The sequence below is a fragment of the Numenius arquata genome, chromosome 6, assembly GCF_964106895.1.
Source record: "Numenius arquata chromosome 6, bNumArq3.hap1.1, whole genome shotgun sequence".
Classification (NCBI taxonomy): domain Eukaryota; kingdom Metazoa; phylum Chordata; class Aves; order Charadriiformes; family Scolopacidae; genus Numenius; species Numenius arquata.
The window spans coordinates 68,752,118-68,765,022 of record NC_133581.1 but is presented as its reverse complement, the minus strand read 5'-3'; the positions used below and the strand labels follow the sequence as shown (position 1 = coordinate 68,765,022).

Genomic DNA, 12,905 nt, shown 5'->3' with positions numbered 1-12,905 from the left:
TTCTTTCTGATGAATGACCATCATCCATCATACTCAGCACTGCTCTGGACATGCAACCACGTATGGAAAATTCCAATAACAAACAGGAGACTGCATTTACACACTGAATGCTTTTTAAGGCCACGCAATTCTGCTTGTGAACATCACGGCCACATCAACACCCAACGCAAAGTAATGTCTCAGCTTAACCCCAGGTCCAAACGTACCAAAGATCCAACCAGGACACGTGCTTCATGCCATACTTTCCTAACGGGAAGCAGTAGTTGAAATAGTAAGTTTTGTTTGATAAACCCTCTGTCCAGCTGGTGTTTAAGAAGTCCATTTTCCAAACAGGAAGCGAAATAAGATTAATGGATTTGGGAGGGAAATATAAATGGGGGCAAAAAAAAAGTACGTCCAAATTCAGTGTTACTTAAAGAAGATGCTTTTAAGGAGGGCTAAAATATATGGTTAAAAGCTCATACATCTGCTGGTGACAAACTGAAATAACAGATAGAGAAAAGACAAGCTGCAGTTCCTCATTGTCACTGTGCTCTGAGCACTTCTAATTAGGCCACTGCAAATTGAGCTGCTTAAGTAGCAGCCTTGGGTGCCAGAACTCTTCCCTCTTGATATGCCAAGGTTTCTGCAAGTCCTTCTGTTTCCTTCTTCCACTGTGCACCTTTGATTTTATTTTGTGCTATTCGAACACTCACCTACCATAATCCCAGTGTTCTGCAGTTTTATTTTTAATCAAAGAGTGATTGTGAGGCAACAAGACACCTCCTTCCATTCAGCTCTTGCTTTTTGACCCTGAATAATGTTGAAAACCATCCTGCATCACAGATTACAAGAAGCCATCCTCTCCCTGGAGTGTTTAAACTGGGTCTCAAATAATAACTCATGGTAGATGTGGCCTGGCAGGGACTACAAGATCCACCATACAGACCAAATCAGTGCACATTTCAGTGTCTTCCAGTAAGAACAGTCACCCTCCTTGGTCATTCTTGAAACCAAACAGAGCAATAAACCCACTAGAAAACCAAAACTGTGGAAATCTGCCAACATGTGCTTTGTCTTCCAGCCAATTCATAGGACCTAGAAACTCCCAGAATGACCACCTTGTGTCCAGCCATGGGTTTTGCCTTTTTCACTTACAGAAATAGCAAACTGGATTAAAAGAATCACAGAATTGTAGGGGTTGGAAGGGACCCCTCTGGAGATCATTCAGTCTAACCCCTGCCAGAACAGGGTCACCCAGAGCAGGTTGCACAGGAACATGTCCAGGTGTGTTTGGATTATCTCCAGAGAAGGAGACTCCACCACCTCTCTGGGCAGCCTGTTCCAGGGCTCTGCCACCCTCACAGGAAAGAAGTTTTTCCTCAAAAAAGAAAGTGGTTGGGATAGATCCCTCAACATCTTTTGCATAGCACCAGCCCACAGCATTTTTTTTTAATTAAATACTCAAAGTCTTGCCAGCTTGCCCGCACAGCAGTTCCATCTATTTTGTACTCTGTTATTCAGATCCGTTCTTGGCTGATGGGGAACCACTAGCTCTGGCCATGTCAGCATCATACTGTTGTTTTATTTCTCCTCTAGCAGGGAAAGCTCTTTTGCCTCATGGCTCATCACTGTCACCCCGTAGCCACTTGGTCCCCTCCTGAGACATGGCAACTTTCTTATTCTGAAGGGAGGTCGGCACATTTTGCTCAGAATTAAAAAGCCAGACTAACATCAAATAAAATCACCTGTAAGCTCTGCACAAAGCTAGCTCCACCTGCATTAGCAGCAAATAATTTTGATGTTTTCACATGAAAGAACCCTCTTCCAGCAGAAAATAAGCCTGATGAGTGAGCAGGCAGAGGGCACCTTGTTTGGGTCATAAGGAGAACATTAAAAAAATAGCGTAACTACATAAACACTCACAGAGTGAATTTCAGGGAGAATGCACCAACGTTGACCACTCTCAAAATTCAAATTTCTTAAGTAGGGTATTTAGGACTCTGCAAGATAACTGTGACAAAATTATGCTGCCTGAATGTTCCCCACGGTCACCTTTCTATCCAAAGACAGACTTGGAGTAAAGTCTTGCTAAATAAAGACACGTATTCTCAGCACTTTACCAACAGTTCATTTTGCTCTGTCAACATGGTTTTAGCTTAAAGTTTTTTCAAGCCTTAACTTTCAGTAGCTATTAGAACAATTAAATTGTCAAGCAGCTTCTACTAGAGCATCTCCAAACTTTTTAATATCAAGTAATTATTTGGCACTTACAAGACCAGATGCATTCACATTTTCAATTTAAATGCAAATACTGCAGAGAGATTTCAGGTTTTGTCTCTATTTTTATAAATAGTTCTAATTTTTAAAAGAAAAGGATTTATTATTCTGGAGATGCCATGTGGCAGGTGTCTGATTTTACGTGTGCTCTAGTTAATTAGCTCCTATTTCTTTCATTGCTTTTCTTTTGAAGAAAGGGGAGGTGTATGTTTCTTTGTAATGAAGAAGATTTCAGTTTACAAGTTACTCAGTATATGATTCATTAAAGAGATGAAGCTGAGATCAAAGTATGGGAAACACAGCGTGGTTCCTCTTTTAACTGCTTTTAGAAGTAAATATTCAAGAGAAATAAGCATCATCATAAGCAAAGACATACAGGTTTCATAGAAATATTCAGGTGGGAAGGGAGCTCAGGTTTCCAGACCAATTTTCTGCTCAAAGCAGGGCCAGATGGGAGCTCAGAACAGGTTGTCCAGGGCTTGAAAACCTCCAGGGATGGAGACTGAGCAACCTTCTGCCTGCGGATCCCTACTTGGGAAAACCGGGAGTCGTCCCTGTGGTGTCACACCACTATAAAGCTGATTTTGGGACAGAAACTGCAGTTTCCTACCAGGGACCAGCCCCATCTGCCTGGTGGAAAGCTGCTTTCATCCCTGATTTTCAACAGACGCAGACAGTGATTCAAACACATCAAGGTGGGCGCAGGAGGGTGAAAGAGCAAAAAAAATGAATGAAGGCTGATCAATAAGCAGTGGCGACAAACTGGCAGCTGGCATTTAGCACTTTTTGAAACCCTAAGTAGACAAAAGGGAAAAAAAAACAACCCAGAATTTTCTGTGCTACAAGATCCCGCGCTGGTACATCTTGCCGAGGCAAGGTATGGCGCGCAATCCCAGCCAGACCTGAGGGGTCAGGGCTGCCCCGACCCACAGACTGCCCGTCTCACCGGCAAACGGGAACTTTTTGGCTCTCGTCACCAGCCAGACAAGAATTGGGATATAAATTAAACAATTCAGAGAAGCTGACACAATCCCCAGTGGGCTGTGCACTTGCCAAACAAATTATAAATCCTCTGAACATTACAGCTGGGTGTTTTCCAGGGCCAATGCCTTCAGAAAGTCTAATTCTTGTGCCAAAGCTGTCAAAAAAAAAAAAAAAAAAAAAAAAAGCTTTGCTGAGTTTTCTTGGACACCCAAAAGTAATATATCACAAATCTTCACTCTCCTCTGTGCCCACACACTGCAGATGAAACTCAGCACTTGCCTTTCTTCCAAAACCTGGAGGAAACCCCCAGTTTCTGAGGTTACCACACTGAATTGTCCCCATCTCCTGCTTCTTGTGTGGCTCAAGAGCTTTATTCAACTGCGGGACCTCGTTAGAGCCTGGATTTGTTCCAACATGGGATGCATTTCCCTTCAACAGCTTGTTTTTATTCCACAGTTCAATGCCTCCAAAATTAATTGCGACCCTATAAAACTTTCCAGAATGATTTGTCAGCCTGGGCAGAGACCTACTGACCTCATTCACAGTTGCTTGATGCCATAAAAGTACCTTAAAACACATTTTAAGGTCATCAAAGTATCTTGGTAACATCAGAACAAAAAACACTGTGCACTGTTCTTTCTCCTCTCTTCTCTGCCTCTCCCTTCAGGATGAGGCAAACCTTTGAAAAACTCAATTTTTTTTCTGCCAAAATGATAATTTCGTTAAGACTACACAGACCTCGTTGTGTATTAAACAGCCAAGACCTAATAGAATATTAAACTATGACACCACACCCCTGCAAAAAAAAATTATCACAAGTTAATAGTTTATAATTGCATTAATAGTTAATAATTGCTGGCCAACCAACAGTGAGGATAACTTTTTTCCTTGCCCTCAGTGAAGAAAGAACATCGCTACCCAAAAGAAGGAAAGAGATCAAACGAATATTACCTCTTGAAATCCCTTCTGATATATCTTTATGGAAACGTGGTGCCTGGCAGGCACCACGGGGTATTTTGCAGAGGAGCAAACTTATTTAAAAATAAAAATTTCTGTACACAAAAATTCTGGGAAGCCTTAACGAAAGGGCAGAAGAATCAATAAACCATCTACATTTTTATACGGAACTGTTTTATGAACTCATCCATGAGACGCCCCGGCCTGGGAGAGAGCGCACACGCCTGAGCCTACTATAGCAGGTAATAAAAATAAATGGACTTATTAAACTCTGAAGCTCAACTTTTTTACACATTCATCCTCAGAGCTGTAAACTTTTAGGATAGCGCGCCGGTAACTTACGGCTGTAGCTACACGCTGGATGCGCTGTAAGATCAGGTTTTCCAGGCTAAAATCTTATCTCATTGAAATCCCATTCACAGGGCACAGCTCTCCGTGCATGAATCAGAATTGACTGGCTTTTTTTTTTTTTTTTCTGGATTAAACTGTATTGATGCTTAAAAAGCTGGAAGAGGCCCCGGGGAGATGCCTGCAGCGGTGCTGGCTCCCGTAAGCAAGCTGGGAGAGCTGCTGTGGGGTGAGGGACCAGCCTGGTACTCAGCCTCCAATTTACTGAGCTACTCCTCATCCTCATTCAGCGCAAGGGTCCCTCCCAAAGCCCATTTCCAAACAGTTTTGAAAGGTTCATCTAAACCCCACACTGGAGGAAGGTAGTTTGTCTTATCCAACAGCAGAAACTAAGCAAGGTGGTGAGTGCTGTTAAAGAGTTAAGCAAATTGCATAAGATTATGATTAAAAAAAATATACATAATTGCATAATGCAAGAGGGAGGATGGGGAAGAGCCACCAGCAGGGTGAAGGTGCCCAACTGCCCAACCCAAAGCCCAGCCTTCCATCGCAGCACAGAGTTCCCAGAGTTTGCCTGATGCCATTCCACAGCAGAGCTGCTTTCAAGGGATGGCAAACCCACCACAGGCACGTTATAAGGGCAAGAAGAGAGGATCCCAACATCAGAGCAGTGAGATATGGGAAGAGACGCCTGGGAAGAGCTGGGAGGGTACTGGAAGACAGCTATGGAAATTGCAGGTGAAGGTGGCCATTTTACAAAAAAAAAAAAAAAGATTATACAAGAGATAAGATGAGATTAAATGGATGCCTGGGATAAAGACAGCTGGATTTGATGACCAGGAGGGCCCTTCCAGTCCTACTACAGAATCACAGAATAGTCAGGGTTGGAAGGGACCTTTCGAGACCATCTCCTCCAACTCCCTGCCAGATCAGGTCCAACCAGAGCAGCTTGCACAGGAACGTGTCCAGGGGGGTTTGAATGTCTCCAGAGAAGGAGACTCCACCACCTCCCTGGGCAGCCTCTTCCAGGGCTCTGCCACCCTCACAAGAAAGAAGTTCCTCCTCATGTTTAGATGGAAGTTCTTATGTTCAAGTCTGTACCCATTTCCTCTTGTCCTGTCACTGGGCACCACTGAAAATAGACTGGCCCCATCCTCTTGACACCCACCCTTCATATATTTATATTCTGGATTACGAATTTCAAAACCTCAGCACCTTCACGAAATCCTTCTTGCTTTCTGCTTTTCTTGTTAGCCTGCCCCAAGGAAAGCACAACCATCAGTGGATACTGAAAGCTGGCAGAGGGGCTGCTGAATTTTCACCCCACCGCAGCGTCCCGGGGAGCTCATCTCTGCTGGCCTCCCGCTCCCACGGCACAACGGAGCTCCGCATGCCCGCACGGTCCCTCATTAGGAAGTCAACAGTGGTCGTCACGTCTGCGCGGTGTAGCGATGCCCGTTTTATGCGTATGGACATTTGCCAAGGCCTTTGGCTTTCTCCAGCCATGAAATAAGCACCAGTATAATCAGTCTGCTGTGAGACCTTCCCAGAATACAGAGACAGGGGAAAAAAAAAAAAAAAAAACCCACGGTCTTTCTGCTATTTGCACAGAAAACCCAACGTTTTAGACTTGGCGTGCTGGAGCCAGCATCCCCAACTGGCATTCCCACCGTCACAGATGATGCCAGCTAAGGATCACGTGTGTCAGATGGACACGTCGGCCGGCATCCAGCAGCTGCCCAATGGCTGGGGTGACCCGCCGGGTAACGACTGTCACCGCTGCCGCCAAAACCCAATTTCCACCTTTTTGGCTAAAACTCACGAGCCCTGTCTCTGTTCTGGCGCTCGGCATCAGCCCCGTGGAGGCCCTGCTCACATTTCAATTCACAGCATCTGAGGATCTCTGAGGGGTGACAGCAGAGGTGCTGATGTGTAACCAGGCGGGCTTATTTTTATCCTTTACATCATGCACCTGCTCTAAACCAACAAGGGAAATTCCTGAGAAAAAGCTCTGGGATAAATAGAGCCATTGCAGGAAAGCAGAAGGATAAGCCCGTGTTTGAAAATGGACATCAGTAATACAGATTACAGGATTTTTAATAAAGTTTTAAATCTATTTAAAAATAGCAATAAAATTTTCATTTATTACAAAATCTGTGTCTTTTCTTTTTATTTTTTCCCCCACCTTCTTTTTAGCAGTCGCTACTACTCAGTTCACATGCAGTTTTTAAAGACATAATGGAATAGGTGTTTCCAGCAATCTCGGCCTCAAAATGCATTTCCCCAGAGTGCTTTTTGTTCAGCAAAAGCTTCTGTGCTAAAGTTGAGCACAGGTCATTTAAAATTATTATTTTATATTTAAACTGACAAGGAATCCCTCCCCTTTGAAAAATTAACTCCAAACACTACGTTCCAGCTTCACAGAAGGGGACAGTCACACCGAGTCAATTTGCACTAAAAAAACATGTTGCAGTTACAATGGAAGAGACAAAGCGACCTATTTAAAGAAGGTAATGGGAGAAGCTGCTGATGAGGTGACAAATCTGAATTGGTGCACGCTGACACCCTTCTAAATGGTAGAATCAAAGAATGTTTTCGGTTGGAAGGGACCTTAAAGATCATCCAGTTCCAACCCCCTGCCCTGGGCATGGACACCTCCCACCAGACCAGGTTGCTCAAAGCCCCATCCAGCCTGGTCTTGAACCCCTCCAGGGATGGGGCAGCCACAGCTTCTCTGGGCAACCTGGGCCAGGGTCTCACCACCCTCACACACTCAAGAATTTCTTCCTGAGATCTAAATCTCCCCTCTTTGAGTTTAAAACCCTTCCCCCTCATCCTATGGCTCCCCTCCCTGATCCAGAGTCCCTCCCCAGCTTTCCTGGAGCCCCTTGAGGGACTGGAAGGGGCTCTAAGGTCTCCCCGGAGCCTTCTCTTCTCCAGGCTGAACCCCCCCAACTCCCTCAGCCTGTCCTCACAGCAGAGGGGCTCCAGCCCTCCCAGCATCTCCGTGGCCTCCTCTGGCCCCGCTCCAACAGGTCCGTGTCCTTTGATGTCACTTCATTGCTCCCTACTTTAAGACCTGTAAAACGTTTCTCTGGCTGTACCAGTTTCCCAGTCTGATGCAGAGGTGTCCAGAGGTGTCCTTCAAAGATGCTACCCAATGTTTTCGCTCTCTTAGGGATGAAGGTCCTTTATCACCAAAAGCCTTTAATTCTTTATTGACATACTGGTAGCTACAGAGAGATTTTATGTTCGTTTTCCCCTTCACAGTGTCTTTGGAGTATTTGTTCTTCCCTGCTCTCATAATTCTAAGTACCCAGTTTGAGTCATGTTGAAAATGTATAATTTTCCAGGAGCTGCAGACATATGATTATCTTGATTCCTGCCTCTTTTGACATATCCAATTGTCACCCCAAATGTGTATGGTATTGTGATGATCACGCTTTTATGTAGTATCTTAAGGATTATAAGGCCAATATTACCATTTCTCTAATGCCTTTTGCTTTGCTCTCCAAATACGCATTGAAGAGAGAATTTTACAGGAGTAAAATAACCTCCAACAGCAAAGTCTAAAAGATCCTCAGGCTAGAATAGTTTCCTGGGACACGGGATAAGCTGGATGTTCAGCTTCCCATGCCAGATGAAGGCAAGGAACTGAGCCTAGGGCCATACCACAGGTGGGGTCTCCAACTACCAAGCTCCTGGCAATAACGTGAAGTCCTCTCTGCATCGCCCAAGGGCTGCGAGGAAGCAACGTTTTGCATTTGATTTAAACACAAATGTATGTGTGTGTGGTTTTCCTTCTTATTTTGATCAACAAAACATCCACAGGAAGACTGATGATCATTTACCTCCAGTTGAGACAACAGACGTATATAGAGACAAATTCACGACGAAAGCAAATTAACAGAAATATTTTGGGTGGGGAAAAAACTGAAAGGAGCGCAACAGATTTCCCCCATCCTGGCCTTTATGACAAATGATTTCCATTGCATCAGAACAACATTTTCTTGCTCTACCATGGAAAAGTCAGAGAAACAGAACATCCTCCAAGCAAGCACAGCAAAAAATAGACACATCAGGCAAGGAGGTTGTTGGGAGCTTTGCTTATCCATAGGGGGTGTGTTGGATTTGGTACTTGAGAGAATGTCTTTTTTTTTTTTTTTTGGTTTAAGAGAAGGATAAAAACATCAAGTTTTAATAGAATGAGAGGAGTCAAGATTCCCTTAGAGCTTCCTCTGCTTTCTAATGGTTCTGTCTAGAAATATGTTATGGGAAGCAGTTCTAATCATCAGCCTGAGAGCAGGATGTGAAGATGCCACTGATGAGAACACCCACCAATACTGGAATGCGAGCAGACTTGCAATCATTTAAAGAACTCATTAATCTAAAGAAAATACTTGGAAGGAAACTTCATAATGAGAATTGGTGAGCAGCCAGCTCTGCTGAAATCAGAGCGCCTTTCTCCTTTCTCTGGTTTGACCCAAGACACCTTGATGGACGACAACATCTTTGATGGAATGACATATTTTGCAGTAATTTTGGGGACAGTTAAGCTGATAATGGCATTTTTGTTTTAGAACGGCTGCATTTCAGAGACTTTCTCACTAAGAACTCTGCGGGTAAACTGCACGTGGTCACTGATTTGCCTGTAGTGAGGTCCTGCTCCAAGCAAAGGGAGGAAATTAAAGATATGGCAATATGTCTGTACCTCTTAAGAAACGGCACCGTGGGACTAAAAAACAATTTGTCATCTCGGCAAAACTTTCATTAACATTATCCCAGGGGCCGAAAGGGAAAGGCACTAACATAACAGCTCAGCAGAAGGGAGAGAAAGGGAGCAGTTTGCACCTTACAACTTGCTTAAGAAAGTGGTGTCTTTTTTTAAAAGATTTCACTTTGTTTGAAAGTGTTAATTTAACTGCTTCAGGGGGCAGCATCTGAGGGACTCTCTTCCCTCAAGCAGCCATATCCAATGCCTGTTGTTTTCCAAGGTATCCATGTTCATCCCAACAAACAAGCAAGATCCCAGCTTGCTTTTCTTGGAAGGATTTACAATTACTTTTAAGTTAAACAGGCCAAAAAAGGAAAAAAAAAAAATTAAAAAAAAATATTTCCAAGATGGTTACGACTAAATGGGTTCTTCACCACAACGCAGCTTTAATCTGTTTTTTATTTTAAGAACAAACACCTCCTTCCCTGCCAATGCTTGCTGGAAGGGGAGAAAAATCAAATAACAGCGGAAAAACAGAGAACTTATTAAATGGTTATGCATATCAGGAGGCTTCCAGATGAGTCCTGGGCCCTAACACACGGAAAGCAATGCACCGAGACCCGCTGTCCCACCACCCCCCCCGCAGCACACGGCAACTGCAGAAACCAGTTATTTACACCCTGCAGAAGCAGAGGACACACGTTATTAGTTATTTAGAACCTGGAGAAGCAGAGAACACACATTGCACGGCACTTCCATGGGGACGTGTTTTGCACCATCTCTCAGGTGATATATATCCCTCCCTCCGCCCCCCCCCAAGCCGTCTTATCTGGTAACTTTGCCATTTCACTGTATTTATCCCCACTTTTTAAGGGTCTCAGAATGGGGAGAGCACGGAGCTGCCCTGAACACACCTCGGTGCCGCGATGCCTCAACCTGCTCTTTAAACACAGCCTCGTGTTGCCTCTATTGCTTATTGACCCGCATAATTTCTGACATTCAAAAAGGATAAATTACTCTTGCTACTCATGTATTTACTTTTACTTGTTTATTTTTGAAGGACTCTCTCTGGGTTAGGATTTTTTTTTAGTATTATTAAATGCGTGACAGTCGTCTGACCTCATTGCCAATGGCCTCCAAGCCAGGTGTGAGAAGTCACAGACTTGGACATTCAGCCACAAAGAAAGGAAAATCATAGAATCATAGAATCGTCCAGGTTGGAAGAGACCCTTGGGATCATCGAGTCCAACCATCCACCCTACACTACAAAGTTCTCCCCTACACCATATCCCCCAACACCACATCTAAACGGTTCTTAAACACATCCAGGGATGGTGACTCAACCACCTCCCTGGGCAGCCTGTTCCAATGCCCGACCACTCCTTCTGTGAAAAATTCTTTCCTAATGTTCAGTCTAAACCTACCCTGTTGGAGCTTGAAGCCATTCCCCCTCATTCTGTCATTAGTTACCTGTGCAAAGAGACCAGCACCAACCTCTCTACAGTGTCCTTTCAAGTAGTTGTAGAGAGTGATGAGGTCTCCCCTCAGCCTCCTCTTCCTCATACTAAACAGAAAATGCCCAGAAAAAAAATAATCAAGGGCTGCTGAAGGTAAAGTAGCACCCATGGGATGAAGCACATACAATAAAGGCAGCTTCAGATAAATCCACAGTGAAATTCAGTGAATTTTAAAAGGGAATACATTTAAACTGAGCTCTGATGATGCTTTGAGACAACTTTACATTTCTTTCTAGGTGAGATTAGGGGATTATTGCCTAATCCTGGGATTGGTAGTCCACCTGACAGAAGATGCGAACTCCATTTACCAAATGCTTCTCCTGCAAGGCTTAGATGCCATTTCATGCAAATGCTCTTTTCTCCTCAGGTACTGTGTGAAAATCCTGATGCACAACAACAACAAAAAAGAGACGAAATAAAAAGAAGCAACGAGCTACAGGCAGAACGCTAAGAAATATATACACAAAGGAAAATCCAAAACTCTGATAAGAATTTGTCTCATATTTCACTCCTGAACTCAGCATCACTTTTAGTAAAGATAAATCAACCAAGACTGGAATAAAGATTTTTTTTTTTTTTCTCAAAGGCATTTTTTCCCCTTTAACAGAAATACTAAGGGGAAAATCGTAGCAGGCAGCAACGCATGGGGCTGGAAGGGAGCCATGCTTTATTTATTGAATGGGTTGCTCCTCGATGTGGTCCCTTCTCAGAATTAACAGGGCCACACAGCAGAGAGGAAAAAGCCAAAAAGCCACCTCAAGTGCTTTAATGATATTTTGTTCAACAACTCATAGCTCCTAGGCATCTCATAGGCATGGTCTTCTATAAATAAAAATGTGAGGGCATATTATTATTATGCTATGACTCATGAAATCTGTATCTGCAGGGAGCTGGGGACTGTGGCTCTTTCTCTGGGCTCTCTGGTGCTGTCTGCTGGGTCAATTAAAATATTGAGATTTCTTTTCACACAAAGCTTTTCCTGTCCCTTTGCTTATTCCGAGTGTGTGTTTCACTCACATCTCCCCTTCACAACCTCATCACCACTGTAAATCACAGCAAATTAACGTCGATGCGACGTTCCTGCAACAAGACTGCTTTTGCCTCTTGACAACAAAACCCCTAAGCCAAATGTCAAAAATTCAAATGGAAACACAATATTACAAATAAATCTGTGGAAATCTCTTGATAAACTCCTGCAGACCTAGGCTGATGCAATGCTCTCTCCCTGACCCCCAGGACAGAAATAGCTTCTAATTCTTTGTCCTGCTGAAGAGTGTGATACGTTGGGCAGTAAGAAGTGAACAGGGGTTATGGCTCTCATAAAATATTCACACCACTGGCTCTTTATACAGCAGTTTCTCCCGAGTATGATTAATCACATGCTATTATTTCAAGTTCCTATAAGCATGGGAGTTTGTTTCACTACCATTCACAGATTAGATTATAGAAAATTAGTTTCAGATGATCTGTTTGGTTCAGGTAGAATAATCCACCCTGATGATGCCTATCAGCCAATCGAAGTCCCTCTTCAAACCAACTGGCCATGTCCCTGGCCTTATCCAGAAAGCAATAAACACCCGGGGAGGGTTTCTCTCCACCTGGCAGTAATTGTTCTGCAAGCGCTCTACTCTTACATTTATCCAAGACAGACATTTATCCTGTATAATAAAAAAGTATAATTAAAGCATAGGTACTAATCTAAAGCTCCTACCCAAGGAGCAGTGGTCCGATGGCAGCAGGTTCACAGCGGGCACAGCAGCCTTTATTTCAATAACACCTTCAGATGATGATGAGGAAGGAAAGGGTGAAGGAGGTAATGACATCTCCAGGAGCTCAGGACGCATTCACTGCCAGGACAGTGCATGCAGGGCGTCAGCACGGGCAATGCTCAAAAGATGTGGTGGCCTTTGGCGATCATTTGTCTCCAGTTTGGATGGCAGAGCTGCTGCACCTTCACAATACAAAGGGGCACCACACCACCCTCGTTCCAGCTAAAGGGCTTGGGCCTAGCACAAAAGCTATTGACTATTCGAAGCCACCACTAATTCATCTCATACACAAAATCATAGAATTGCCAAAGTTGGAAGGGACCTTTCAGGTCATCTAGTGCAACCATCAACCCAACA

General features: G+C 43.8%; 1 protein-coding gene across 1 annotated transcript in view; it reads right to left on the bottom strand.

The window, feature by feature from the left end:
- Positions 1-12,905, bottom strand: part of MDGA2 (MAM domain containing glycosylphosphatidylinositol anchor 2) — a 361,261-nt gene that overhangs the window by 141,459 nt on the left and 206,897 nt on the right. The gene's annotated exons all lie outside the window — the stretch shown is intronic.